Genomic DNA, 6,564 nt, shown 5'->3' with positions numbered 1-6,564 from the left:
TGCGGGGGCCGGGTAGGCCCGCGCAGGACCTGCCTTCAGTCGCAGCCCAGGCGTGGGGCCCGGAGAGGCCGCACAGGGCCCGAGGGGCCCCGGGCAGGGCCAGCCTCCGGTCACAGCCCAGGTGCGGGCCGGAGAGGCCCACAGGGCCCGGGGGGCCCGCGCAAGGCCCGCCCTGGTTTTTCTTTTCTTTTTGCTTTATTCATGATCGAGCACATGTACATGAGAGAGAGACAGAGACAGAGAGAGAAGAACTCTCTACAGGGTCTGGTCACACCATGATCCCCTTTCTCCAGTCCTCCAGACCATCGAATCTTGGAGCTAGTACGAATGCATACATTTTAGGCTGACTGGACCATGCAGAGACAGCTTCTGAGCAATGCATTACTACTGTGTGCCTGACCTTCCCCCCCCAATTATCCTATTTATTCTCTCTTGTTATAAGATGATGATGATGATGATTTTACACATTCAACCACTATATATCATTTAACTTATAAAGAGAATTTACCCAACATGAAATACACCTCAGACCAGTCCAGTTGAGAATACTCTGCATGTTATCACCAACAGGTAATAAACCATTTCCATGTCCCACAAATGACTTACCTCTCTATTTTTTCTCCCTAATTTCCTTTTTTTTTCCCTACACACTTCCCTTCTCTTACCCTTCTCCCACACTGTCTCCAGTGTCCATAACTATTTTCAATGCTTTTATGTCCCCCAATATTTCAGTGTCTACCATAGAGTATAGATGGTATATATTAAGTGGAGACATACAATGTCTGTCTTTCATAGCCTGACATGCTTCACTCAGTAATAAATCTTCCATATTCGCCCGCTTTCTATCAAATGCCACGGTCCTGTTTTTTATGGTGTGACTGACTTTTAAGTATGCAGTAGGAATGATCCCAGGCTTTCCCTGTTGCCTCAGCCTGCAAAGCAGCAGCATCCAGCATGTGCTGCCATGTTCCTTTTATTTATTTTCCTGTTTTTAAGTTTTGCTGCAGGGGGTGGTGCTCATCAGAGAGAGATTGAGGGAGTGAGAAATCACTCCTGGAGGATAGCCACACGGCACTCCCTTCTTATCCAATCTCCTCTCAGGATATTGGGGATGCATACAGATGCCCAGCATGATTTTCAAGTTACCAGGTATGGGACTTGAACCTCAGAGTCAATCATGTGGGATCCAGAGCCTTAACCTCCATGACACCTTCTGGCCCCAGAACCCTTGTTCCTTTTAGTAAATTAACATGTATTTCAGAATGTGAAATATTCTAGCAGGTTATGGTAGAGCTGGTAGAAACCCATTTGGGAAGTGTGTTTGTATAAGGGGTGGACAAAAGAAAAAGAGGAAGCTGGAAGGGTCATAATCCAATTCTCTCCAGATAGTTTTCTATACATTTAGAGGCAATTTAAGAACCCTAAGTAAAAGTCAGGTACCTGATGTTCAAATCCTACATTCTAGTTGTGTGTTTAGGAGCCTGAATTTCTTGATTTGAAATATGGGAGTAATAACCAAATGAGGTTGATGTGATGAAGATTAAATGAAATATAACACACACTTTACATAGTGCCTGGCACATAATAATCATTCATATGTTAGTTATTATTGTTAATGGTTTAAATTCTTTCCTTGTCTCAACTAGCTACTATAATGTCATGGACAACTGTGAGCACTCACTTTTTCTGTTTGATGCCTATGTTATTCCACTAACCTTTTGCTGTATTTCTTTCCCAAGCGTAAGTTTGATATGATCCAGTGTATGTTCTCCTTTCAGGTCATCACTACCCTACTAGAGAAGTGCTATGGTGGTGTGTGTGTGTGGTGGGGAGGTAGGGTCTTTGTGCAGGTAACAAGACTAGAAACTGGTGACTTGAAGTAGCCTCACTTTCTCTTAATTATTCACTTCACTCTTATGTCTTTATTAGTCTTTTTTTTTTTTAAGAGTTTTTGTTTGTTTGTTTTTGCTATAGGGCCTGTGTGCTTACCAGAAAGACAGAGGGAGACAGAGAGACAGAAAGTGAGAAATCACCCCCCTAGGGGGGTTGACCACACCACAATCCCTCCTCCTCCCTTCTTTTGGGATCTTGGGCATGCACATACATGTGCCCGGTGTGAGTTTAGGCCACCAGGTCTGGGACTCGAACCACAGTTGACTACATGGGAGTCCAGTGACATAGCCATTACGCCAACTGCTGGTTCCTTATTAGTCTTTTTTATTCTAAGCCATAAGAAAATTGTTTTGTTGAATTGTGATACACTCATATCAAATGCACTGAACATCACATTTCTTTTTTTTAAATACAGAATTGAAATATTTTATCACTTTCCTGGAAAACTTAGTGTACCCTTGTCAGGTAAGTTCTTTAAAGTTATTACTTTAAAAGCAAATTTTCTTCCTTTTGATATTATAATTTCTTCCTAAAGGCCCTTCCTATTTCACTGTGGATGAGGTCCAGAATTCTTAGCACTCCACATTATATTGCCACATTTTTAGAGCTGTGAGTCTTCTCCTTTGTATATATCTGGTATGTTCTTTCCCTTTATTAGAATATCATTATATAACTTTTCAAACTCTCCCTGAAGTAATACTGATACCTTCTTGTCCACTATCTCTTTAACACTACTGTTCAATTATAATTCTCTAGAATATACTCTTGATATGTGCATGGTATAAATAAAAGTATTCAACATTTCATTATGTTACTGTATATCTCCTAAATATTTGCATTAATGTCTTCTCCTTAAAGGACACACATGTAAGCACCAAGTCAAGATAGTACTAGGTATCTGCTTTTTGATGATGAGAAAGATAAACTCTCTAAAATGTCTAGAATATGGTCATCTACAAATTTGAGCAAGGAGACTTCTTTCCAGCTCAATCCTAAGGTCTATATTCCCTCAAGTAGATTGCTATTTCTCAGTTTTAGAACTTGGATCCTTTATTCATAATTGGTCACTTAGGGTCTATAACTTCCAGCAGTATTTCAACTTTCTGTAGGTATTCTCTATTGTACATTGCCATTCATAGTTCATATTGGTGCTGCCTTTGTCCATGCATATGAATGGAATCCTTAGACTACAGCTTCTTTCAGAAAAAAAAATATTTATAGATAGGAGATTGGTACCAAATATACTTGGAGGCTAACTGGAAGATGAGTATAGGGGAAATATATCTTTTCACAACTTCTATATCTACTACCAGGTAGGGACTCTCAGAAAACACCCCTTCCTTCAAAAACAAAAGAAGACAAACTGTATACAGACTTTCATCATTTCACTATAAAAAGTATTACCATGATACTGAATGATTTTACTCAGAGACTTTAAGTGATAAAATGTAGAAAATTAATTGCATGTGAGAGGTGGGGAAAAGATCTGGGTAAGAAGACAAATCCTGGAACCAATATAGAAGATAATAAAGTGGTTAAAGTGAACTATGGCTATTTAGTTGAATTGCCATGCGAGAGAGAGGAGAGAGAGAATGAGAGAGAGAGAGAGAAAGTACGAAATCACCCCCCAGGAGGTTGGCCATGCCACAATCCCTCAATCCCTTCTCCTTTATTCTCCTCTTGGGATTTTGGGCACGTACATACACATGCCCAGCATATATTTCAAGCCGCTGGGTCTAGGCTTCAAACTGTGGAGTTGGCCATGTGGGATCCAGTGCCGTAATCTCTATATCACCTGGTAGCATGGAATTTAGATTTTTTAATGGTGTATAAAATGTGGACTGCTTATTCTATAAGAAATTGAAGAAGAAAACAATGGGAGAAATGTTACATCGAAATGGAAACTCATGAAAATGGAGTCATCTCCATTTCCTGCAGAATAAAATGAAGAATTTGTATTCCTCTTATTTTTTTCTTTTAAAGATACACTGTTGGAAAAAAGAATTGAAAAGACCTATGTGGTAATTTCTCCTCTTGCTGTGCTTTGGCCATATTCCATTTTATGATACTGCTTTGTTATTCATTTAATATTCTTTACACTTCATACCTGAAAATGTTGAACATTGCTGACAGGATAATTCTGTGGTTAATCGTTAGTTGTGAAGAAGCTGATTTATTGCCTGCCAAGTGTTATTATCAAAACACTGGGGGCATTTGGCACGTCCACCAAAATGTGGTCTCTCTTCTAAGGAAGAACCTCCAGCTTCTTGGAAGCAGAAAAATAAAGCACCGTCATTGTCCTCAGTAAACTATCAAAGCCAGTGGGGAAAAAAAGCTACCAGAGATTCTGTGAGCAAAATGCTTGCAGGAGCCTCCAAGCCAGAGTGGCAAAGGTAGAAACTTGATTCACCATTCTTCATCAACAAATACACAGGAAACCAAGAAACACACAGATCTTGCATATTCCACTAGTGATATCCTACATTTTCATACAGATCACACAGTCTTGGATCAGAACTGTCCTTCCTATCCTCTAGTTGACTAGAGAAAGTGGATCCTGAAGCACAAGGGTTCTTTGTGTGAGTAAGCATCCCTAGTTGATGTCTTTAACTTCTTAGCTCAACTCAAGTGTACAGAGCAGCCAGATCTGGACAAGGCAGTAGTGACCTTTAAAGTAGATATGGTCTTTGTGCTGACACTGCAGGGCAAGTAAAAGCTCTAATAAAGACCTAATCTACAGTTACATAAAGGAAGCTAAGTGTCACCCGGAGAAGGCCAGGAGAGCCTTGTCTAGAATCACGGGACACAAGATGCTCCACAGCTGGAGTTGACAATAGAAAATACCTGGCTCTACCTTCCATTTCTCCCTCCCCCATTTCTCTATAAAAGAATAAACCTGGAAATGGTTCAGGGCTGTTGGTGATCTTCATTGGAGATGCCCAGACCACCAATCCCCACTTTTCTCTACTTGTATATCTGTCTATCTCTTCTTTCTGAATCCACTGCTGATCCCACTCAAGGTCCTCATCCATACCTTACAAGCTGAGGCACCCAAGTTTAGTCTTTGTCTCCTGATGATCTGTTTTAGTGTTGTTGTTTTATTTTTAAAGTTTGTTGTCTGGAGAGAGAGAGAGAGAGAGAGAGAGAGAGAGAGAGAACCCCAATCAGATTTTAGCACTGCAGTCCATCTCCAGCCTATGCCACCCCTGATCCATGTGCACATGTGTGCCTGACATACTCAGGGAGGTGTCTGGATGAGAATGTGGAACCTTCTCATGTAGGTTAGCATTACAGAGTGTTGTGTTTCACTACGGCCTTGCTGGCCACAGTGTTTGTTTTAGAAAAAAAAAGTTTCATTGAGATATAATTCACAGTTGAAATATACAATTCAATATTTTTTAGTAGTATTAATAGTTGTGAAACCATCACCACAAGTAACTTAGAAGATTTTCATCACTTCAAAAAGAAACCCTATATCCTTTAGCTATAATGACCCCAACCTCTTATCTCCCCATAAAATAATAAAATGAGTGGCTTTTTGTAACTAGCTTCTTTCACTTAGAATAATGTTTTAAGGTTCCTTCATGTAGGTAGCATATATTGGCACTTCATTACTTCTCCTCCATTCTCCTCTCAGGATTTTGGGCATGCACACATATGCACCCAGTGTGAATTTTAAGCTGCCAGGTCCAGGATTCAAACCACAGTTGACTATGTGGGAGTCCAGCAACATAACCATTACACCATCTGCTGGTCCCTGGTAAGTCTATATTTAACTTTTTGAGAAACTGCAAAACTTAGTTACACTATTTTTCAGTTCCATCAGCAATGTACAGTTTTCTCCATATGCTTGCTAACATTTGTTTCTGGTTTTGATTATGGCCAGTCGAGTGGATATGAATGTGAAGTAGTGTATTTTTTTTAAATTCAAACCATTAATATTGTTGAACAACTTATAGTTTTCCTTGTAGAGCTCTTTGACTTCTTTGGTTCAGTTTATTCCTAGGTATTATATACTTTCATGGTTATCATAAATGGAATTGCTTTTTCAATTCCACATCAGTTTGCTTGTTGTTGGTGTATTGAAATGTTATAATTATTTTTATGCTGCTTTTGCAATCCTGCTATTTTACTGTATTCATTTATTACTTCCAGGAGTTTTTCTTTTGCAGATTCTTTTGGGTTTTTTATGTACATAATTATATCATCTTCAAATAGACATAATTTCACTTTTTCTTTTTTTTTTTTTTTGAATGCCTTTATTTTATTCCCTTGTCTGATTGCATTTGCAAGGATTTACTATACTATATTGAAAAGGAGTGAAGAGAGTAGGCAGCCTTGTCTTGTTCAGATTTTTTTCTCCTCCCATCCAAGGCTCCCAGTAGCCACCATTCTACTCTCTGCTTCTGTGAGTTCAACTTTTTTAGATTCCACATACAAGTGAGATCATACAGTATTTATCTTTCTGTGCCTGGCTTATTTCACCTAATTGTCTCCAGGTCCATCCACTGTTCACAAACAACAGGATTTCTTTCATTTTTAAGGTTGAATGGTATTCCATTGTGTATACCACATTTTCTATATTCATATGTTGATGGACACTTAGGTTGACTCCAATTTTTTTTTGGGGGGGGGGAAGAGGTTTTTGCTATAGGGCGCGTGCACTCACCA

At 39.4% G+C, this 6,564-nt stretch overlaps 1 pseudogene; it reads left to right on the top strand.

Moving 5' to 3' along the window:
* Positions 1–6,564, top strand: part of LOC102469703 (homeobox protein DBX2-like) — a 16,458-nt pseudogene that overhangs the window by 1,664 nt on the left and 8,230 nt on the right.

This window comes from Tupaia chinensis, unplaced genomic scaffold (genome assembly GCF_000334495.1).
Source record: "Tupaia chinensis unplaced genomic scaffold, TupChi_1.0 Scaffold143746_1, whole genome shotgun sequence".
NCBI classification, from domain to species: Eukaryota; Metazoa; Chordata; class Mammalia; order Scandentia; family Tupaiidae; genus Tupaia; species Tupaia belangeri.
The sequence above is the reverse complement of the archived record's forward strand: the minus strand, read 5'-3'. Positions and strand labels throughout refer to the sequence as shown.